Source organism: Protopterus annectens, chromosome 2.part1 (assembly GCF_019279795.1).
Source record: "Protopterus annectens isolate FY-2018-M chromosome 2.part1, PAN1.0, whole genome shotgun sequence".
Lineage (NCBI taxonomy): Eukaryota > Metazoa > Chordata > Ceratodontiformes > Protopteridae > Protopterus > Protopterus annectens.
Window position 1 is genome coordinate 1,717,964,112 of NC_056729.1, and position 24,509 is coordinate 1,717,988,620.

General features: G+C 42.3%; 1 protein-coding gene across 7 annotated transcripts in view; it reads right to left on the reverse strand.

Annotated features, from left to right (window-relative positions):
- The window catches only part of EIF4G3 (eukaryotic translation initiation factor 4 gamma 3), a 3,593,176-nt gene that overhangs the window by 3,354,299 nt on the left and 214,368 nt on the right, over window positions 1–24,509 (reverse strand). The window lies entirely within an intron of this gene.

Below are 24,509 nucleotides of genomic sequence, written 5' to 3' on the forward strand. Positions count from 1 at the left end.
GTACCTCAGCAGCTTAACATACATTGTGTGTGTGTAGATTTGTGCATGTATATGCGTATATACTTAAATCGAAACATGCAGGGGCGGCTCGTGCTATTGGACTGCAGCCCTCCCACCTAGAAAAAACAAAAGAAAAATCTTTAAAACTAAAAAACAAAAACAGGAAAAAAAATAAAATAAAAAGCACAAGTCCCAACTCCTCTGCGCAGGCAGACCTCAGACTGCCTTTATCAGCAGTCCGGATAGAAACAAAAAGGTACCCAGCAATCATTGCTGCAATGCACCCAGGAATCTGTGTGGTGATGACCGCACAGAAGAGGAGTTCGGGACTGCTTCGGCTACATTCATGTAGTACTGCTTCAGGTAGGTGTTTTGGTCGCTGGCTGGATTGTGGGCTTGCTTCGTTCGTTAAACGGGTAGGTGTTTGGTCGCTGGCTGTTCGTTCAACGGGTAGGACATTTACTTACAGCAGGTAAGTGAAGGCTTTGTAACAGGAATTATACCGCTGGACAAAGGGTGTGTGTGTGCGTGTGTTTATAAACTTAACTGCTATATCACTTACAATGCTGAAAAATATCTGTAGTGATAAAGTCCTGGATGGAAGGCAATGAGCTGGAGATCAAACGGGTTAAGTTAGGTAGGAGAAAATACATGTTCAGAGTGTAATGAATGGGCAGAAGTATTTTCCAGGTTGGTGATGCACAGCACAGCAGCTGAATCCTTTAAAGGTGCACAAGTTTCCTGTTCAGAATGGAAGGACAGGCAACTGCCTTAAGCGATCTGTAGTACTTCAGCTGATTTGTCATGACTCAGTTTCCCACCACTGGCTTATTTACATGTATGTTATGCTCTGATCTGCATTTAGATTATGCCTGGATATCCATTGTATTGCCATCAGAACTGTAATTATTGTTTCAGTCTCAGTGGCTCTAAAGATAACTGCAATTACCTGTCAAGCCAACATCTTGCTTTGTTCCATCATGTGTTAGTTTTTGCTAAACTTTTTATTTTTCTTCATTGAATTGCAGTATATTACAACACTTAAATTCAGCTGATGTAGATTTGTAACACTTGTTATAACTGAACAGTTTGGTGTTTCATCTGCTGCCCTAGTTGCATTTGTCACACTGCTTATGCTAACTTACCACATGCACATTTGTTGTTTCATTTCTTAGTGAGGTACACAGCTCTTGTAATGTAACTGCTGCACAGTCCAATCTGACAATTCTTGGAGTAAACCAAACTGTCTTCTCTTCTGCATCTGTGGTTTTACTTATTCAGCTGCAGACCAACAAAAATAGCTGCTTTTTTGTTAATGGGCGATTTCATGGCATGATAAATTAAATTTCTTAAAAAGGATTTTCTTTGCTAATACACATTCATTGTCTTCTGATGTAAGCTATGGCTGTAATTATGCTTTGCTTTTAAACTTTTTTGTTTCCATACCCTGACAGCCATCGACTTTTTCCTGAATGATGCTTACTGCTTTTCAGATTGTGCAATTTTCACTCATTTATTGAATTACTCTCTGTGCATATGAATTTGTAAATGGTTAGTTTTTAACTTCTGCTGTATTCCTGTCTGTATGTGCTTGGTAGCACAATCAGTTTATCTCACTTGTGTGACAGTGAGGTCGTCAGCCATACCGGTCAACTTTACATATTTTTGCAGAATGCCCAGATTTTGACCTTATATTTTTGGTCAGTTTTTCATAAAATTGTGGTTTTCTGGCAAATTAGTAGCAAATCATTAAAGACTGAAGTTAAAAAATAATGGCAGACATTTGAGTTTTAGATTTCATATCTTCAAAAATTCATACTAATGCAAGACCTACTACTATTCTATTATCTTTCTAAGTTTATAAGAGCAATATTTAAACATTGTTTATTTTTGGGCCTGTGTCCCACTTCTACGTATGGCTTTGTCCAGATTTCTTGTTCTGAGGTTGAGAGGTATGGGTGTCAGAGCCATCACCGTCAGCCAGAGACATTTCAAACTGTGACCTACTTGTTGCACCCCACTCCCCATTGTAGTGGCTCTGGATGTGTCCAAGTTAGGCAAGGAGCAGTTATGCAGTGTAAGTGTGCAGAGTATTCCCCCATCCAAGGTAGACCACAAGTACAAACGTGGCTTTTCATCTGTCCTTGATTTTGCAGAATGTTCTGTTTTTCTGTCATATTTTTATACTGTTGATTTATGCAGCTTATTATTCAGAAAATACATGCTGTCGCAGTGCCCTGTTGCTCTGTATTAAAGTAGCAATGCTTTTATTGACCATCAGGTAAGCTTGTCGGAGATTATAAGATGCAAGTAAGCTTTAATAAGTATACTGTTAAAGAATTACCAACATTGAAAGCCTTTTCATTGTTGCCATGCAGAGAACATTTACATAACTAGATAATGTATAAGCCTTAGATATTGAAATGCATATGACAGTATTTGAAATAAAGGACAGGATTACAGTATTTTCAGAAGCTCATTACATTTGTTGGAGACTTGCAGTTATCTTTGCAGGCTTTACCCGTAAACTAAACAGAATGCCAATCTATCATGTGTGGTCCATAACTTGTGCAGTAATCCTTTAAGCAATTTATCTTGAGCTTGTTTCTTGTTTGCTGTTCATTTTTTACTTTGATCACGTGTTCCCCATGAAACAAGTAGATAGTTGTCAGGCAGCAGGTCTTTTTTGGATAAGAAACATGGGGGTATTCACAGAAATTGCTACTTTCAGCATGTTACTTGGTAATTTTATAGGTTCATACTAGGCTATCTGCCCTAGGGCATTTATAAGCCTAGCCCGAGTGTGTGTGGCTTTCGCCACCCCTTGGAATGAGAATACTATGCCCATTTAGGGTTTAGTTTACTGTGCCTAGGTCTAGTAGTGACACAGAGATGACCCCCGGGGTAAACCTACGATCGCCCATCCACTCGTCAAGATTTCTCTTGAAGAGGGTCAGTGAGGGGCTCTGCGTAACATGGACTGGGATTCTGTTCCAGAGTGTAGGGAGCCTCTGGGTTATGAATCTGTCCTTCCAGCACATCCTATTTATTTCTGTGTTGAGGTTCAAATCTCTCGCTCTCGTGGCTCTGGTGGATTTGGATTTTCTGAGGTGGAGCATAGGTTCATACTAGGCTATCTGCCCTGGGGCAATTATAAGCCTAGCCCGATTCTGTATAGCTTACACCACCCCTAGACTTGAGTATACTGTGCCTCTGTCTAATAGTGACACGGGAGTAATCCCTGGGACAAACCTACGATCCCCCATCCACTTATCGAGATTCTTCCTGAAGAGATTCAGTGAGATGCTCTGCCTCACATGAACTGGAATTCTATTCCAGAGCAAAGGGAGCCTCTGGGTTATGAACCTGTCCCTCCAGCAAGTTCTCTATTTCTGTGCTGAGGTTCAAGCCCCTCGAGCGTGTGGCTCTAAGGGATTTAGATTTACTGAGGTGGAGCATGTCCATTAATTCTGGATTTGACATAGCTTTGTATGTTAGGCATAGATCGCCTCGAAGTAGGCAGTATGCAACTGAGTAGAGCTGGAGTTTTTTTTAACCGAGCAGCATATGGCATCTGTTTGAGACTCTTGATCCTCTTGGTGAGATACTTTTGGGGTCTTTCTAATTGCTGCAGGTGTCGGGTAAGGTACATCCCAAAAGGGGCATTGTATTCTATGATGGGCCTGATGAGGGAAGAATAAAGGGGCACGATTACCTCTCTTGATCTAGATGTGAAACCCTTCGTGATGAGGTGGGCTATGTAGAAGGTCTTTCTAACCACTTTGGCAATGTGGTTTTCAAAGGAGAGATTGCTATCAACTTGGGTCCCCAGGTCCCTAATAACTTTCTCTGTACTTAATGGGTTTCCGCCTATGTGGTAATTTGTGGGCACATTGTTTTTGCCAAAGGGTATGACCATACATTTTTTGGCATTTAGCTTTAAACCATGGCGCTGGCACCAGTTATCTGTCTCTGTGAGACCTTTTTGAAGGATGTTTGTGTCAGCTGGAGAGTTGATTATGGCGCCCAGTTTGCAGTCGTCTGCGAACTTGGTGAGCCATAGTCCTCCCACGTTTGCCTGTACCTCGGAAAAGTATATACCGAACAAGAGTGGTCTCAGGACAGAACCCTGTGGGATACCACTTGTGTCGAGTCTGACATGGCTCCAGCAACTCTCACTCTGTGGGTTCGGTCTTTGAGCCAGTTTGCGACCCATCTTGTGACATAGGGGTTTATATTTAATCTGGATAGCTTATCTATGATGCCAGAGTGGGGTAGTGTGTCAAATGCCTTCGCAAGGTCCAGATAGGCTGTGTGGACCACCTTCCCTTCATCTATGGCTTTGGTGACTGTTTTGAAGAAGTCAACCAGGTTCAAAAGGCGGGATCTGCCCTTGACAAAGCCGAACTGGGTAGGATCTAGTGTCTGTAGGTCCCCAATGTCTTTGTTTATGAGCTCCATGATGATCCTCTCCATAGCCTTGCAGACTAAGCTAGTCAGGCTTATGGGGTGATAGTTTCCAGGGTCCGTAGAGGCTCCACCTTTGTGGAGTGGGACCACTGTTGCTGTACGCCATTCTGTGGGCATATATCCTGTAGTGAGGCTGAGACTGTATAGCTGTTTTACTTGAGGGATTAGTTCCTCTTGGAGTTCATGTAGGACGCAACCTGGGACGCCATCTGTTCCCATGGAAGCAGTGTTTGTTTGCTTTGGAGACGGCAGCCTTCACCTGAGCATCAGAGATGTTTGGGAGGCAGCCCTCTGCCGGGATAGATACTTGCTCTTTTGAAGGGGAGGGGGTGGAGAAGTTTGCACTGAAACTGTCTGCCAGGATATTGGCGATGTCTGTGGGTTCAGCGTATTTTTTGTCGTTTAGAATTAACTCAGAACAAGTCTGGGAGTTGCATCCCAGGTTTCTAACATAACTGAAAAAAGCCTTATGATTGTCTTTGGTGTCCTGTGCAATTTTTCTCTCGAAGCTGGCCTTGGAGGATTTTATGAGGGATCGTAATTTTTTGCTAGTACTGATCAGAGATGCCTTCCCTATTAGGGATTTTGCTCTATCATGTAGTAGCTTCCTCCTTCTGTTGTACAGTTTATTTATGGCAGGGGTCCACCAGACTGGGCGCCTGCCTTTGGATGATTGGGTCTTGGTTTTGTTTGGGATAGCATGATCCATGCATTCCTGGAGATGTCCGCAGAATGCGTTTATATAGGATTCTGCAGTTTGGGCCATAGTTTCCACTGGCCCTGGGGCCTTGAAGGATTCCACTTCAGTTTTGAGAAGTGAGAAGTTCGCTTTTGAGAAGTTTTTCACTGTGGTTTTCTGGGCTGAGGGTGGGGTCGGGATGTGGACATCCAGGGAAACTAATTTATGGTCTGATCTTACCAATGAGGGATATACTTCTGGTGTGGAGCATAGAGTCCCCATGTTGGTAATGATCAGGTCTAGTATGTTGTCCCCTCTTGTGGGAGTGGTGACTAGTTGTTCCATAGCATTTGAGTTTATAATTTCCAGGAACCTTTGGGCTAAGGTGCTGGGGCTTGAGTAGTGCTCCCAGTCAATGTTTGGGTAGTTGAAGTCGCCCAATATAATGGTGTTCGGAGAGATCTTCATGTTCTCCAATGTTTTCAGGAAAGCAGAGTGGGATTCCTGACTTTGAGAGGGTGGTCTGTAGGATGCTATAAACTGAAAAGCAGTCTTGCCTGCTGTTAGTTGCACGTGGATTGTCTCCGATACTTCGTGCAATGCCACTAACCTGGAGGTGTGGATATCCTTGATAAATATGGAAACTCCCCCTCCTTTTGTGGTTCGGTCTGGGTTTTGGGGCCAAAAAGCATGATACGAGGTATAGCCTGGTAGTGCTGGGGTGCTCTCTGGAGCCTTGAACCAGGTTTCTGTCACTGCACAGATATCGATGTTCTCCATACTGAGGAGAGCTTCGAGTGCGTGCATCTTGAGGTTAAGACTTCTGGCATCTAGCAGCATTACCCTTAGTTTCTTGTTCCTTGTGCTGTCTATGGGGGTGGGTTTGACTTTTGAGCCTTGCCTAAAAAAGGCACTATGGGGGTGGCAAGAGCCTTTGCCAATATCCGAAAGCCCAGTGGTGACAGGTGCAAGCCGTTCCTAGCAAAGCAACGTGGCTTGTCGAGCATGTCATCCCAGGCTGAAAGACACTGGATCCCCTTTGAATGACACCAAAATTTTAGCCAATTGTTAAAATCGATCATTTTGTCTTTGTACTGTGGCATCATTCTAGGTGAGGGTAAGATGCTGCTCAAGGTCAGGGTCATACCAGCCTGGGTTACATGATCAGAGAGCTCCTCTATGTCTCTTTTCATGTAGTCCAGGGAGGTACGTCTCAGGTCATTCACACCAGCATGTACAATGACTGAGTCATATTTGTATTTGCTTTGGAGTGACCCGAGTGCTTGCGTTATGTGGTGGATCCTAGCACCCGACAGGCAGCTCACCGTGACCTTCTCTTTATTCAGCCTGGTGAGCGGGATGTCAGTGTGTCTGACAATAGTCACCGCTTACAAGAGTATCAGGTGTGTTATTCAGCCTTAAGGGCTGTGGCTGCTTGGCACACTGACTTTGTGGGTTATGTGCTGTGTGTGTTTTGTTTTGAGGTAGCATTTGCTTTGATGTCTGCTTTGGAGGTCTCTGTTGCTTAGGTAGATTTTTATTTAGAGCCTCCGAGTATGTTTTTGTGTATTTATTTGTTTGGTTCGCTGATGTGGTGGGACTATGATACTGGAATTGTGTTGTGTGAGGTTACCTTCTCCTCCTGACTGGTTACACCAGTTTTGAGATGAGCGAGCTCAGCCTCCAGTTTGGCTAAATAGTTGCATCTCTCACATATATTTGAACCTGTTTGGAGGAGGAGAGGGTTGTCCGTGTACATGAGACAGTTGTAACATTGCCTCAAAATTCCCAGATTCACCAGCTGTACTGGAGAGGAAACCATTGACTGACCTTTGGACATGCTAGAGTAATATAGGGAAACTGAAATTAAGACGGACCAATAGAGGACAGGGTAATCGTAGAGAGTATAAGAGTAAGTAGTGCTTATGGTTTAATAGTGCTAACTTGTAGGATTACTTAATTGGACCAGTGAAGGGCCTTAGAATGAGAATATGGTGTTTAAATTGAGAGATGGAGCAGTTCTAAGGGAAAAAGTGAAGAGCAGACTTTGTGGAGCCAGGAATAGTTTAAACCCAATTAGGCGGTGCTGCCCACTGTTGTGCTATGCACAAAAACGTGCAAAAGAGGGTTTTAAGAGAGGAAGATGAAGGAGTTTTGGAATTGACCCAAAATGGCCAATAAAACTACAGTTTCAAGTCAGTAACCACTCCCACAGGGGCAGGCAGGCTGCTCAATGTTTTTCACTGCCACTGATCAACAGAGAGACTTCCCTTTAGCCCAAGCAAAAAATGGCCTAACAGAAACTTACAAACAGTTCAAGAACAGCAAGCCTGTAACTGAACTTTTTTAAATCTCAGAAAAGTGGGAAAAAAGCAAGATTTTTTTTTTTGTTTTTTTCAGAGATAGCAGAGGTTCACAAGTATTAACAAGTTATAACTGTGCAGTAAATGTCCCCACACAAGAGTGCTAGGCCAAAGACAGATAAAATGCAAGTTTTGAGAAAAAAACGATTTTAAAAATAAGTGCAAACAGGAAATTCAGTAAACAGCTCTAGGTTGTGCTCTAAATACAGTTACTAATGCAGAAATCAAGTTCAACAAGCCAGAAAATGCTCAAAATAGGCGGCTATGCAGAAAAACTTAGCAAATAAACAGAGGAATGATTGGGCATGTCCATTAATTCCGGATTGGACATGGCCTTGTACGTCAGGCATAGATCGCCTCTGAGTAGGCGGTATACGACTGAATAGAGCTGGAGTTTCTTCAGCCGGGCAGCATATGACATATGTTTGAGACCCTTGATCCTCTTGGTGTGGTACTTTTGGGGTCTTTCTAACTGCTGCAGGTGTCGGGTAAGGTACATCCCAAATGGGGCATTGTACTCGATTATGGGCCTGATAAGGGAAGAGTATAGGGGCACAATGACCTCTCGATCTAGATGTGAATCCTTTAATGATAAGGTGGGTAATATAGAAGGTCTTCCTAACCACCTTGGCAATGTGAGTGTCAAATGAGAGGTTTACGGTTAACTTGGGTCCCTAGGTCCCTGATTACTTCTTCCGTACTTAATGGATTACCACCTATATGGTAATTTGTGGGTACTTTGTTTTTCCCAAAGGGTATGACTATACATTTTTTGGGGTTCAGTTTAGGACCATGGCTCTGGCACCTGTTATCCGTTGCAATGAGGCCTTTCTGTAGGATGCTTGTGTCCGCTGGAGTATCAACTATGGCGCCCAGTTTGCAGTCATCTGCAAACTCTGTCAGCTACAATCCTCCTATGTTTGCTTGCACCTCGGAAAAATAAATGCCGAACAAGAGGGGTCCCAGGACCGAGCCCTGTGGGACACCGCTTGTGACTGGCTTAGAGTCTGACATGGCTCCAGCAATTCTGACCTTGTGGGTTCTGTCCTTGAGCCAGTTTGCAACCCATCTTATGACATATGGGTTTACATTTAAGCTGGTGAGCTTGTCTATGATGCCCGAGTGGGGTATTGTGTCGAAGGCTTTTGCAAGATCAAGGTGGGCTGTGTGAACTGCCTTATCCTCATCAATGGCCTTAGTGACGGTTTCAAAAAAGTCAACCAGGTTCAGAAGGCAGGATCTGCCCCTGACAAAGCCGAATTGGGTAGGATCCAGTGTCTGTAGGTCCCCAATGTCTTTGTTTATGAGTTCCATAATGATTCTCTCCATAGCTTTGCAGACCAGGCTCGTCAAGCTTATGGGGCGGTAATTTCCAGGGTCCGTAGAAGCACCTCCTTTGTGGAGTGGGACCACTGTTGCTGTACGCCATTCTTTGAGTACGTATCCTGTAGTAAGGCTAAGATTAAACAGCAGCCTTATGTGCGGGTTTAGTTCCTCTTGGAGTTCATGTAGCACGCAACCAGGGACACTGTCTGGTCCCATTGATGCTGTGTTTTTAGCTTTGGAGAGGGCGGCTCTCACCTGGGCATCTGAGATGTCAGGGAGGCTACACTCTGCTGGGATAGATATTTCTCCTTTTGGGGGGGAAGGGGGGAGAAATTTGCACTGAACCTGTCTGCCAGTATGTTGGCAATATCTGTGGGTTCAGTGTATTTTTTGTCATTTTGGACCAACTCTGAGCATATCTGGGAGTTTCCACCCAGGTTTCTAACATAACTAAATAAGGCCTTGTGATTGTCTTTAGTGTCTTTTGCAATTTTCTTTCTCAAAGTTGTCCTTGGATGATTTTATGAGTGATCATAGTTTTTTGCTAGTACTAATCAGAGATGCCTTCCCTTTTGGGGATTTTGCTCAGTCATGTAGTAGCTTCCTCCTCCTGTTGTAAAGCTTGTTAATGGCTGGGGTCCACCAGACAGGACGCCTGCCTTTGGGGAAACTGGTCTTGGTTTTATTTGGGATTGCATGATCCATGCATTCTTGAAGGTGTCTGTAGAAAGCGTTTATAAAGGATTCAGCGGTGTGGGCTGTGGTTTCCACTGGCCCAGGGGCCATGAAGGATACCACATCAGTCTTAAGAAGTGTGAAGTCAGCTTTTGAGAAATTCTTCACTGTGGTCTTTTATGCTGGGGGTGGGGGCGGGATGTGGATTTCCAGTGAGATTAATTTATGGTCTGATCTCACCAATGAGGGGTATACTTCCGGTGTGGAGCAGTGTGTCCCCATGTTTGTGATGATCAGGATTGGTATATTATCTCCTCTTGTGGGAGTGGTGACTAGTTGTTCCATCGCATTTGAGTTTATGAATTCTAGGAACCTTTGGGCTAGGGTGTTGGGGCTTGAGTAATGCTGATGGTATTTGGAGAGACATTCATACTCTCCAGTGTCTTCAGGAAGGCTGAAAGGGGTTCCTGAGTTTGAGAGGGTGGTCTGTAGCATGCTTCAAACTGTAGGGCAGTTTTGCCTATGGTTAGTTGCACCTGGATGGTCACCGATGCTTCGTGCGTTGCCACTAACCTGGAGGTGTGGGTATCTTTGATGAATATGGATACTCCCCCTCCTTTTGTGGTTCGGTCCAAGTTTAGAGGCCGAAAAGCATGATATGAGGTATAACCTGGTAGTGCTGGGGTGCTCTCAGGAGCCTTGAACCAGGTTTCAGTCACTGCACAGACATCTATGTTCTCCATACTGAGGAGGGCTTCGAGAGCGTACATCTTGAGGTTTAGACTTCTGGCGTTGAGCAGCATTACCCTTAGTTTTTTTCCACTTGTGTTTTCTAGGGAGGTGGGTTTGTCTTTTGAGCCTTGCCTAAAAAAGGCACTATGGGGGTGGCAAGAGCCTTGACCAATATCCGGAAGCCCAAGGGTGACAGGTGCAAGCCGTCCCTTGCGAAGCAGCATGGCTCATCAAGCATGTCATCCCAAGCAGACAGACATTGGATCCCCTTAGAATGACACCAGTAATTGAGCCAATTGTTAAAGCTGATCATTTTGTCTTTGTACTGTGGCATCATTCTTATAAAGCTGAATATAAATTATAATTAGAACTGCAGTGCAAGGAGAAGTGGTTTGAGCAGAGTGCTGCTTGTTTTACTTTATACTTCATTTTGACTGGCATTCCAGTAATGTATTTAAAAAGCAATTTATTTTTTCATGCCTCACAACCTTTGTGTTTCCATCTAGATGTTAAGTTGTCATGCAGCCAATGCACTGAAATATTTTTTCTTGTACACTTCATTTTGTCTTGATTGGACTCTCGTAATGACGGTTTGGCACCCAGGGCAGAGTATTTAATTAATGTTCCAGTTGTTGTGGTTTTGAGCATAGTTCCACCCCTTCTAGTTGGTCACACCCCTTCCCATTGGCCCCACCTATTCAGCTGTCTCCTGCAGCCCCCTTTAATTTGAAGTCACCAGCTGCCACTGGAAACATGCATATCTACATCTAGAAGACTTTTGGCTTTACAAGCCTGAATGAACTCAGAAAGGTAAGTAAAAAATCAAGGGCATTCGTAAGTACAAGAAGGTGAAACACTGTCCTTAAACGATCATCTGCATATATCTCAAGGGACACTACAAGTGGTTTAAGGTACGGCACAGTGAAAATCATCTTGGCTGGGTTTTCTTGAAGTTTTTACTGAATGGTTTGCCTGTGTGATCTTTTACTCTTTGGTTTGGTTTACATGTCACACAATACACAGATCTCTCCTTTAAGTGCATGAAATAAGAATTTATATCTTTTGAGACAGACTGGTGTTGATTTTAATAAAAATCAAAACTATTCCACATTTACATCTTTTACTGTAAATGCAAAGCCATCCTCCACTATTAACTTCTTACCAACATCAAATACACATCTCCCCTGCGTTTGACAATCTTTACCATACGAAGAACTTTATAGCACTTAGAAAAAAAGATCAGGAGAATGTCTCCCATCAAGCTGCTGTACACATCACACAAGGTCTTGGTGATAGACTCATTCTATAGGTACATTAACAGCCTCTCTAGATAAGGATTCTAATATGGCTAAAAGGATATACAAAAAAAAAATTTGGTAAAAAAAAATATTTGCACTCAGACTACAGATTACATTTAGGCTGTGAAGTAGCAGACCTCCTTTACGAAAGGATTGGCTATAATTTTAAGGAGATAATATATTACCAACCTCATCAACCCAGTTTTGAAAACATCCTACTTTCGTGGATGGGGTAAGTTAATTTATTGCAAGGGTTGCTCAGTCTGACTAGAAAGGCATGATCACATTAGTTATATAAATGGTGATTTCACAAGCAGATTTTCACAACTATTTACAAGCAGTGGTACAAGGTTGATATTATCCAAGCAAGCTTGGCTACATTGGGCAGACAACACGATGGGTATGGATTTGGTGCAAGGAACAAAAACAGGGCTTGACTAGCTCAATAGCAATGCATTTTGAAGAATGTCATAACGACAATTCCATATAGTTAACATTTTTATTTCTTACATACCATTTGCGGCTCAAATTCTGTTGACGGAAGCTGGATTTATTTATATTTATGAAATTGTCCATCCTAGAGGCTTAAATCAACTACATATGTAACATATGCTTTAAATCAGTTTTTACAGCAGAAATGTTATCTAGTATTGTTACACATTGAAGAACAAACCAACCAGCTTGGACACTCAGCCGATTTCATTCTTTACCACTTCACTGCTTCACAAGCTCTGATGAAAGTCCTGTGAGAACTGGGGAATGAAAGTACAAGAATAAAACTTGATGTTCTCAGTGTCCAAGGTGTTTTTCATTTGCTCCAAGTGCAAATTTCACCTGGTGGATTTTTCTTGTAGTTACACATCATTAATATTTATTACTGCTGGTTTTAGATAGGCTCCGATTGGTTTCTATTTATTTATTTTACATTTGTAAACAGGCTTTGTCCAACTGAGCTGAAAAGCCTTTTTCAGCAGAGGCCCAGGGAGAAAAGCTCCAACATATTTTACAATTTTCACTATACATAAGCATTATATAGCAATTAAATAGCAATGTTGCAGGATTTTTACAAGGCAATTAGTAGTGATACATTGTTATACAGTGTCAATAGTCAGGAGTTTAGCAAAGACTTTTACAATACTTATAAAAGGAACAATTTTTTTTTTTTTGGGTAAGTGGTTACAGAAAAAAACTGTTTTGTCATACTGTAATTGGCGATTAGCTTTAAGATTTTAGAAGACCGTAGAAAGGATAGTTACAGGAAAGGTTAGAGGGATCTAGCGAGAAGAGTGAGCAATGGGCAAGAGGTAGTGTATGGTAATGAAAAGTAGGGGATATTTAGGGAGGTAGACAGTGGAAGGACCAGTGACTTCTCAAGTACTCTTTTGTGGCTGTCTTAAATTGTTTAGGATGTACAAGGGTCCTGATTTCTAGTAGGAGCTTATTCCAGGCAGTCATCTTCTTCTTTCGGCTGCTCCTGTTAGTGGTCGCCACAGCGGATTATCTGTTTCCATTTCTTCCTGTCCTCTGCATCTTGCTCTGTTACACTAATCACCTGCATGTCCTCTCTCACCACATCCATACACCTTATCTTAGGCCTTCCTCTTTTCCTGTTACCTGGCAGCTTCATCCTTAACATCTTTTTCCCAATATACTCTGCACCGCTCTGGGGTGATAACTGCACACGGTGTCCAAATTTGTCTTGGGTAAAGCTTCGGAGGTGTCTGGAGGGAGAATAACGGAAGATTAGAGGGGATAGTGCAGGGCAGTACAGCAGCTGGTATAAGACAGAATGAATGACCTGGAGCTGAGAGAGGAGAAGCTGGTGGGGTAACTCCATCCAGTTTAGGAATACGAGAGAAAGTGATGGGATATGTAATTTTGTTGAGCAGCAAATCTAGCTACCTTGTTGTAGTTAGATTTGAGTTTGGTCAGAAGTGATGAGAGCTGTCCTTTAAACTGGGGGGAAGGTAAGTAATAAAGAGTTACCTTGGCTTCAGAAGTAAGAAATTTCTTGTTACAATAAAGGAGCCCTAGTTTTGAATGAGTCTTCTTGATAAAGTTATTAACTCGCAAGTCAGATTTAAGCTGATCATCAATGGTGACGCCTAAGAGCTTGGTGCTGGACTCTACCCAAATGGGAGCATTATTAAGGGACAGTTATATAGCAGAAGGGCTTTATATTGTTTAATTTATTAGGTAGGAAGAGTATCAACTTCATTTTTTTTTTTAGAGCTAAGGATGAGCTGGTTGTTGGAGAGCCATGTTTCAAATGAGCTGAAATACGCTTGAGTAGTTAAGAGCGCAGAGGGAGAGTTGGCTATGGTGATGACTGTTGAGTCATCAGCATATTGCACAAAAGATGACTGGGGGCAAGAGGTACAGAGCACATTTGTAAAGATATTTAAGAGTAAAGGCCTTAGGATAGACCCTTGAGGTATGCCCAGGGAGAGGAGGGGATAGTGCAGACTGCCATCTCACTGATTTGAGATCAGTGGGATAGCTGGAGAACTATGCGACAGTATCAGAAGAGAAGTTGAGGTGTTGCAGTTTGTGCAGTAGAAGTGTGTGAGAGACTGCTGAAAGCTTTTGATAGGTGCAAGAATAGGCAAGAACTAAGTTTATGGTCATCCATGGCCAACGAGAGTGTTGAGGAAGGATAATAGCTATAGTGGTGCTGTGTTTGGGTCTGAAGTCACCTAACTGGGTGTTAGATTTTCCTGTATTACATACTGCATAAGTTGTTTATGAATACATTTTTCCAGTATTTTGGAGAGAGGGGAGAGGATAATGGGTCTAAAATTGGAGATATCAGAGAGTTACTCCTCTGTGTCCAGGTACATTGTAGAATTGTTTCCAGATGGAAGGAACTTTAGATTCAGAGATACAGCGATTAATTAGGATGCTAGTTGAAGAAAAGTGGAAGGAATATTGTCTGTTGAGCATGGTTTTAATTTAGAGAGTAGAGTTTTGATATAGCTAGTAGGTACAGGTTTGAGGGAGAAGGTTGTAGAGGAGATAGTATTAGCAGCTTCAGAATAGTTGGGGGTATTAGTAGTAGAGGAGTGTGGGTTAGGGTTGAGTAGTTATATTGAGTCGAAGTAGGTAGTGAATTGAGTAGCAGTTTCTTTGGCGGTCCAGTCTGGGCACGGATTAGGGGAGCTAGGATTACAGGGATTCAATATTTGATTAATAGACTTCCAGAATTTTTTGGGATTGTACCTTAAGGCTGTGCAAGCTTATAAAAGTCCTTTTTACATTTGATCATGTGTAGTTGTCAGATTTCTGAGTTCTTTGTATTTTTGTAAGTCTGTGGGGAGCTTAGTTTGTGACCATTTTTTCCATACTCTGTCTCTGGTTATCATAAGGGTATGGGTGCCTAAGATATGCTGGACTTAATACAGACTTTGCGAGGGGGAGCGAGCAAGTATAAGATACTAAGGAAAGTGGAGTTGAAAGATAGGACTGCTTCGTCTAGTGGAAGGTGGGAAAGGAATTTCCAGTTTACTTTAGAGAGAAGGCCATTAAAGGTTTCTGGATTGAAGTTAAGAATTTGCAGCAGGTAATAAATCTAGGTGGTTTTCAGAAGTGGGGAGTGAACCTAAGCACTTTTATGGGGGAGTTATTGCTCAGGGTGTTTGGTAGAGTTTTAGGGTTATGGTAATTGGGAAGATTAGATACAAGTACTCATTCAATAAGTGTGCTGGGTGTGTGGGAGTTGTTTGCATGGTTAGATTGAGAGATTAGCTGTGCAAAGCCATATAAATTAGAGTATTAGAGATTGGATTGCTTAGAGTTAAACAGTTAATGTTGACATCCCCAAGGAGGATAGTTTCATTGGGGAAGTGTTGAGAAAAGTATGAGAATATTTTCGAGCAAAGGAATGTTGTCCCCTGGAGGAATATAGATGGCTGCTACTGTGAAAGCGTTGTGGTCATTAATGGTCAGTAATTCAGCAGGAGAAAAAGATGGGATCAGTTTCATAAGACTTGTAAGAGTGAGGCGATTGGAGTAGAGAATGGCTACGCCACCCCTTTTTTGTTTTGGTGATCTAAGCGGAGTATATTATAACCAGGAGGGAGAATGTCTATCAGGGGGTTTGGGGTTTTAGCCATGTTTCTGTTAAATTCATGACATCAGGGGTATGGGTAGCTATCCAGGCATGGATTTCACTAACTATTTAGAATACTATGGGTGTTCATAGAGTAAAAGGTAATGTGTTTGTTTATAGAGGATGAGTTTATTAAGTAGGGAGAGGTAGAGTTATTCATGGTTGGGTGGTGGGTGGGTCTGGGATTAGGATGCAGGTCTCCTGATATGAGCAGGGAAATATGGAGGTGGTAAAGTTTGAATTTAAGTGTGCTATAGGTCCAGTACTTAGACTTTGTTTTAGATGCTAGAGGGTTGGGGGTGATTTTTGGCAGAGGAGTGTTCATGGAAAGATAGATGAGCAAACTGTAGAAGAATAATGTGGGGAAGAGAAGCTAGTAGCATAGGGATAAGCGGGATCTCTGTGGATAGGGATAAGCGGGATCTCTGTGGATAGGGATAAGCGGGATCTCTGTGGATAGTGGTAACTAAGCAGTATATGATGCAAGAATGTGAAGTAGTAATGGAGACAAGAGGAGAATAGAGACAGCTGCTACAGCCATGGTCTAGTAAGGACTGGGTAAGGGAGTAGGACAGGTAAGCTGTTGGGCCTGTTTGAGAGCAGAGGTAAAAATTAAGGTGCAACAGCATGTATGGTGGAGTAGCTGATTTATAGAAATTAAGGATGTGCAGCTGGTTAAACTATAAAGTGACTATAAGGAGGGGTGAAGTAAATGTGATGGTTTTATTTCACTAGTTCTTCTCAAGGAAGTTTGTATTTAAAAGGAGTCGTGTGCTACAGGACTATACCCATTAAACGCAAAGGGCTAAGATGCCAGTTAAGTAAAAAAGAAAGTTGTGTAAGTAAACTTACCACAACAGATATTCTAAAGATCACTTCCGCAGTAATGTAACCCACACAGGATATAACGGCTGGTCAGCTTTTAAAGCTTTAGGGCACCTTCCACACACCCAAACAGTTAAGTCAGCTCAAGCTGAGCCGACTAAAATAAAGGTTTGAGCACCAAGCCCGCCCTTCAGAACTTTCAAGTCAACTGAGAGAAGGAGGCAGAGCACTTATAGGACATCGCTAGGGACAACAACAAAAAAAAAAGTCCGCACCCTGACATGAAAATACACCAAAAAACAAGGGGTGGAGGGAGGGAGCGGCTACTACAGCAGTAGTCACTCTAATATCTACTGTTAAAAGTTTACTTGTACAAACTGTACCATGTTCTTCATACTGATCACTGCTCTGCTACAGCAGTCCAACATTTACAGGTCGACTACCATAGATTAGAACTACGGCATGGGAAAAGAAGACACCTGCCACCCCAAGAGATGGCCCTAGCAAAGACTGGCCTAGACCATTGCAAGAAATCCGGCTTGCAGTGTTTAGTAAACTTATGTACAGCAGACCTATAGTTCATCTACCAGAATATGCCTCGACCCTGCCTGGAATGGTTTTGTTGTAGTGGAAACAAAAGGTAATAGCCTCAGACAGCCACCACCCTATTGAAAATGTCATGGTACACAGAGTGCAGAGTACTAAAAAAGCTGGGGGGGGGGGGGGCAAAAACACAGGAGAGTGAATCTCAAGTGTCACTTTTCTGTACTTGCATATTATCGCAACCACTTTCAACTCAAACTTTGCTGTACGAATAAACTACCATTCTCTTCCTTTCCGTGAAAAAGTGCACACTTTTCACATCCTATCATGATATTTAATTTCTTATTCAAAATAATATGAGTAATCAGTACACCAACAGCCCTTTAGCATAAAGGGTCAAGTAGTACCCATTTCTGAGAGTTAACATTACTGTAAAATAAAGAAATTAAAATAAGAAATCTGTGCTTTGCATATCATTATGGCTTGTTTGATAACCTACAACAACTTCACCTTCTATACAAATTATAAACACAGCTTCTTTATCCTGTGACCATATATCTGCTCTGTATGCGAGCCAATGGGTTTGAAGTTTGGTACGTTTGTAACTTGACCCTTGGTTTGTAATCTCTACACTGCATCCTTGTAGTATGTTTTATAGATTGCAAACAAACTCCAAACGATTCAGACTATTTAAACAGGAAATTAAATTTAGTGATAGGATGTGAAAACTGCATGCTTTTTCAGTGAAAAGATAAAATGAAAGTTAATCCATACAGCAAAGTATAACTTCAAGGAAATGTCTAATTTTGTGACCTTTAGGAAAGTGGTTGCGATAATACGCCAGTACCCACTTTTCTCCATATAACTATATTTGTAAGGGGCAAGCACACATGCAGCCACCCACACCCCCCAAATTTATATACACTAACTCTGAGATTGCCTTACCTCAGAGAAATGTCATCTCAGACTTAATCTGATCTTTCAGCCATTCAGTCTCCACATTTTGGGACTCGCACTAAAAGGGTCCAGACATTTCAAATGGTTACCCTTGGAAACAGTCTACTTTGACGCAGGTTGTCTATTTTTTCTCGTTATCACAGAAAATGAGCAAGTAATCTTAAGTTCTAAAAGATTTTGTTCTGTCAAGATAGTAATAGTGATGATGTTTGTGGACATCAAAGGACGTAGTAAAGTAACTCACAAATATTGTAAAACTAGAGAAACACAAGCCCTGAATGGGTTTGTTGGCTAATGTTGGCATCAACTAGAAAATATTTTCCATTTGCTTGTAAAAGATTTTCTCTTAGCGGGCTTTCTTGCTTTCATAAGTACCTCATACACATCTTTGGTAAACAGGTGCCTAAAAGGTATTAAGACCCTATCATCCAGGTGGTCAGCTGAAGTAGTCTGAGGCCAGGATGTATTAACACCTCTGTTCTTGTGCAAACAGATCCAAATCTGTGAGGAAGATTTGGAATTGGCCACAATCAATCACCACAAAAAAGGGAGAACCACTACTGCCTCGGCCAGAGGGAGAACCACTATTGCCTAGGCCAGAGGGGAGTCACCAGAATGATACTGGGGGATTCCTTCTGAATCTTTAGAAGTATACTGGATATTAGTGGAAAGGGTAGAATTGCGAACAGAAACATTCCTGCCAATGAAAATAAAAAGCATCAGTTTTCCAGGCCTTGGGGTGGCCGCAGTGGTGCAGTGCTTAGCGTTGCCACCTCACAGCAAGAGGTTCTCCGGTTCAATCCTCCGCTGGGGTGCCTTCTGTGCGGTGTATGCATGTCCTCCCTGTGGTCACGTGGGTTTCCTCCAAGTGCTCCGGTTTCCTCCCACATCCCAAAGACATCCTGTAGGAGGACTGAATAGTCTAAATTGGCCCTAGGCATGAGTGGGTGCATGTGCGCGCCTTCAGTGGAAGGTTGGGTGCCGGGCTGGCAACTCGACACCATAAAACTCTATTGCCAGTCATGAGCAGACAAGAGATCCGCTTTGGCGACCCCTTAACTGGAAAAGCCAAAAGTAGTAGTAGTCTTCCAGGCCTTCTTGCAGAGACCTGGGGAAGAATTCAGACAGCTGATTACTCAGAGTTGGCAAAAAGTCTACTTGAGGAACTCCCCCCAAGGATCGGATTTTGGAAGAGACTCTGATCTAATTTCTATTGATTAGAGTCTGCTTTTGCCCTGCTCAACTTGTCTGCAATACAATTTTTTCTCTGACAGAATAAAGAAAGCCTGTAGAGTGAGACTGTGCTGTTAAGCTGTATCCTATGCTAACACAGTTAGTATGCATAGGGGGCAAGATCTGGTTCCCGCTTGCTTATGTACCATATCACTGAGGTATTGTCCAACAACTTGGAGTGGTCCTGGGTGACTCAAAGATACGAGTGCCTTCATAAGAGCAAAAACCTATTTTAAGTTTATTGCTTGCATTGGGCTTTGTTGTCCCACACATCTTGCACTTGTATCCCCTTTAACACTGCTCCCCTAGCAAAGGCTGTGGAATTTGTTGGTAACCAACTGCTTTGGAGCAGGAGGGAAGACCTGGATTCTGAGATATTTGATGTCTACACCAAGTGATTACTCTTTTCACAAATACCACAACTGGAATGTGAAAAGAAATTGGGTGCTGGTGTTGGGACCAGAGACACTTCAGCTGCAACTATCTCTTTCTCCTGTGGGGTCTTGTCAAAGGTTTTGAGAAACATGGATGTCATGAGACCCAGACTCCCAAGGTATCCCCTAGTAGTGACCAAAGCCTGAGTGGAAAACCCTTGAAGTCTGCATGAAAAGGAATGTTGTTTAGTCTTTCGGCTTTTTCCCGGTAAGGGGTCGCCACAGCGGAACTCTGGTCCGCTAATGATTGGCAGATTTTTACAAAACGCCAAGGTGCCAGCTCGATGCCCAACCTTCAACGAAGGCACGCCCATTTATGCACGCATGTCTCTCGAACACTACCCAACCGCGGGGAGGACATGCAGACTTTACACAGAAGGCACTCCCAAGCCAAGCCGAGAATCGAGTGGGAGAACCTCTTGCTGTGAGATAACGCTACTGCCGTACCACCACGGCAAGTCTGCATGAAAAGGAATGTAAACCTCTAAAAAGATGATTAACAAAAACTCAAAAGAAGAACAAGAATACCGAGTTGTGAAGCGAAAGGACTTTGTACTTGGGCAGTATCCCATACTGGTTTAGGAAAAAGGGCCAGAATTAGACTCCAGGTGTTTTCTTTGACAAACCTTCTTGAATAAAAACTTTTTCCCACCTGGAAAGGAGGGACGGTCATTATCCCAAAATAGATGTAGAACAGGAGGGAACAGAGGGGTCTGTTGGATGCAGAATAATTCCCTCGAAAGGAGGAATTTCATTATGAAACTATCAACTATTCCCACCCCCTCTGCTATTCTGGCATCTTCCTTTCACATCCACCTGCCTTTTTACTTAATCCGCCTCCCCATTTTGTCTACTTCCCTCTCTTACTAACCCTTATAGTCCTACCATTGATCCAGGCGCAGACATTCAGGTACTCATGCAGCCTACTTTACAATCACACCACCACTAATATCTGCAAAAATATGCACTGATTTTAGCTGATTCTTGCAATAATACTCGTATCCTATCGCTCTGCTATTACACCTCCTAAATGTGTTAAAAGTTTAAGTACCTAGACTCAAAATTAATTCCTACACCTGCTTTGCACCTACTGCACGAAGTGTCCTACATAAATTTTGCTAGCTGAAAACTATTTGCATGGAATGTTCTCATGTATATATTCTGCATTGCTTGTATACTATCTTTGGTAAGAGTATATTTACTTATGTACTGTTTTTCCACCAATTGTATAAGCTGCCAATAATATGTACTAAATGTTTTTATTAATGGAAATTCTGTATTGTATGTGTAATGTCTTATATGTGGAGCTTTTCACCCCGGGACTCCACTGAAAATGGGCACTTCTGGCCCAGTTGGACCATCCCGGTGAACAAATGCAAATAAATAAAAATAAACTTGAGGGATGTAACAAAGTGTTATCTACAGAGTGCTGCTACGCTATCCTTCAAGCCTTTCAGTGCAGATGTATGTTGCATTTGACCCTATCACAAGCACTGTAACCACAGTATATTTCTGTTCTAATGAGAATTTGGCGTACATATTCTGATGTTAGTTTCATCCACCCTTGTGGGATGTCCAACAGCCACCAGATGGAAAACTTGAGTAAAATGCCAGACTGTGCCAGCAAAAGCCTTCTGAAGACTGGATCTGCTAAGATACATAAAAGGCTTACGGCAGTCTGCCTAAAGCAGTTCATAAAACTTCAGGTAATTCTAATACAACTTTGTGTGCAACACAGATAAGAATGCCCATTCAACCACAAGGATGTCAATGCATCTCAATTGAGAGTTACATGGCCTACAACATATTGAATGCAAGCACCACCCCACACAGAGTAACAGAATTATTACTGTGGCTGGTGAAATCCAAAATTGTACTTCTAACAAGGTCATGGTACATAGTCTGGACATCCATTTCACCCAGCCTTATGGGTACAAGTCAGACACCTCCTAAATGGAAACTGGGATCAGTGCTAAATTGTGGCAAAAAAAGTGTCTTATATGTTGGATTTGGTCCGTGTGTGTCAGCTCCGCTAAAGGGGAGGAGGAGAAGAAAAAAAAGGCAGAGCTGCTTAGGCACAAAACACACCTAATAAATGTTGTCTGCCTCCAAGGATTTCATTGCATCTCTATTCTAATTTAGAGGGTAGCACACTGCCCATGCACAGAATGCATACAAAAATAAAATGCTGCTTTTCTTTTAAAACCTCTCTTCTACTGAAAAGTGAACTCGCATGGAAGTCTTTGGCATTAGTTTCAGCCAGGTTTGGGAGCAGAGGTCAGACAGTCCCCAGATGCAAACTGGATGTACTGCCTGGATTTGCTAGTGGTACACACTCACAAAAAAAAGCCCACGTCAGCTCCCTAAAGGCAGGTTGCAATCAAAGTTTAAAAAAAAAACCTCAAATGCCACTCTGCCCTTTGGATTTCACGGCATTGCAGTTACTGTTTACATAAAAGGTACATATGTTGTAGCACATATACAACTTACACTCCCTACCAAAGCTGTTTTGGCTGGTGAATTTTCTTAAACTTCTGGTGTAATAACATAGCAAAGACATTCTAGATATCTGCATTCTGGCACCTCAAGCAACAGTTGTACTTTATACCTAATGGAGAAAAGGGTCATCCAGTTTGGTATCCTGGAACTAATATGCAAGCCTACTGATGGGACAAGACTACACAGTTAGAAAATAGCAAATATGAACACTTCAGAACTCAAAACATCTCCAATAACTTGTGTAAATACTCAGCAACAGCTCCAAGTTACAATTCTCAATGCTTTTATAAGTTTGCGTTTTTCGGCTTTTCCCAGTTGGGGCTTGCCACAGCGGAACTCCGGTCTGCTAATGATTGGTAGTGGATTTTTATGTACTGACGCACAACCTTCAACGAAGGCACGCCCCATTCACGTATGCCTCCACACAGAAGACGCTCTAGATGAGAATCGAACGGGACGTCTTGCTATGAGGCAACAACGCTACCGCAGCACCACCACCGCAGTACAATGCTTTTATAAGTAATATTTCAAATACTAGAAAAATTTCACTTTCAGGCCAGTGGTTCTCATAGGTCAAAAAAAGCAAAAAAAAAAAAAATTACAAATTAGTTTATGATTTTGCATATATATTTACTCCTGGAGTAAAAAAATGTGAATTTATTGGGATCTGAACCTGAAAACATCTTCATTAAGAAGGCTGTGAAATAAGATCAAATGAAACCAAAACATAGGTTACATATTTCACTGCTTTTTTTAAAACTAAAGCCACTACCTTCAGCACCTTTTACACATGTACTGTCCCCATGGCATACACCCTTCAGACAGGGTACACATCCTTTGACTTACAAATCACAAAATCTAATGGCCACATGACCCTAACACACACACTCCCCCTTCCAACAAGTCAGATCTGTCATCATTCAGTTGTTCCTAGACTTGTGCCCTGCAGCTGCATATGTCATGCAGCTGTCTTAGATTAACGCAGATCTCAAGTCTCTACCTCCCAGAAGACAGTGGGCAGCACATCTGGAGCATTTCTCCCCGGGCCTCCGCTGAAAATAGGCCCTGTGGAACCTAGTCGGACTTTCCCGGTCAACAAATGATAAATAAATAAATAAATAAATAAATAACCAGTGGTCCAGCAGTTAAAGTAATCACCTCACAGCAAGAGGATTCCAGTTTGAATCTCAGCTGGGGTACCTTCTGTGGTGAGTCTGCATGTCCTCCCTGCTTTCACATGGGTTTCCTCTCGCATTCCAAAGACATGCATCTGGTGTGTTTCTCCCTGGGCCTCCACTGACCTAGTCAGACTTCACCAGTCAACAAATGTTAAAATAAAAATTCTGCATACCCTTCTGATGTTAAGCTGTAATGAAAGTGAAAAAACAAATGGTCACAGTATTGTATTTAAGCTATTATACATTGTTCTTAGAACCACGTTACATAAACAATGACTTCACTATACTCAACTGCCCTTTGCTTTCACCCACAAACATCGAGATCACCACTCAGGCAATTCCTTGTTTTAAGGGATAGCTAAAACGTTCAGTTGTGTACACTTACCATAAATGTAGATGCTAGAGTGTAATCACTGTTGCAGTCATTACATTTGGATAATCTGCTGGCAAGTTGCCCTCAGTCGGCCTGAATTCCAAAGTCTTGGGTCCTGCATCGGTTGCTGTCTTCTCTTCCATGACGTCAGGTCATCAGGGGTATAAAACATGCAGCAGATGCCATTTTCTTTAGTTTTTCTTGCCCCGATGTCAGGTGCCCCCAAAAAGGTAGCAATATTATAAATATTTATATATATACATGCATCAATATAAACTTTACCTTCATCTACAAGCAAATACACCACATAGGTTGCAGAAGGTAGAGAAGGAAAGATAAACTGTAGAATGACAGGGGGATGACGGGAGGGTAACCTGGACTGCAACAGTGAATACACTCGAACATCTACATTTATGTTAAGTGTACACTGTACTATATTCTTCATGTTTCACTGTTGCAGTCATTACATTTGGGTAGAATCCCAAAGCTATCACCGGACTGTTGACTGACAGGTGCCACATCAGAATTCGAAGACTGAATATGAAAATTGTCTACAAAAAAAAGATCGCTACTGCAAATGGTTCTCGCATTAAAGAGGGCACAAAACCGGGAACGAGGGACGTTGTGGTCTGGGCCTAGACAAGTGAAGCAGTAAGAATGAAAGTCTCAGTGTGGGATCTGCTTTCACCAGATGAGAGGATTGTTAACTTTTTCAGACATCGGTTAGAGGAAGAAAAAAGGTCCCCAATGGGGTACTTTAAATCAGATGTTTTCTGCTGGAATTTAACTTCTGGTAGCGACCGACCGGCACTCATG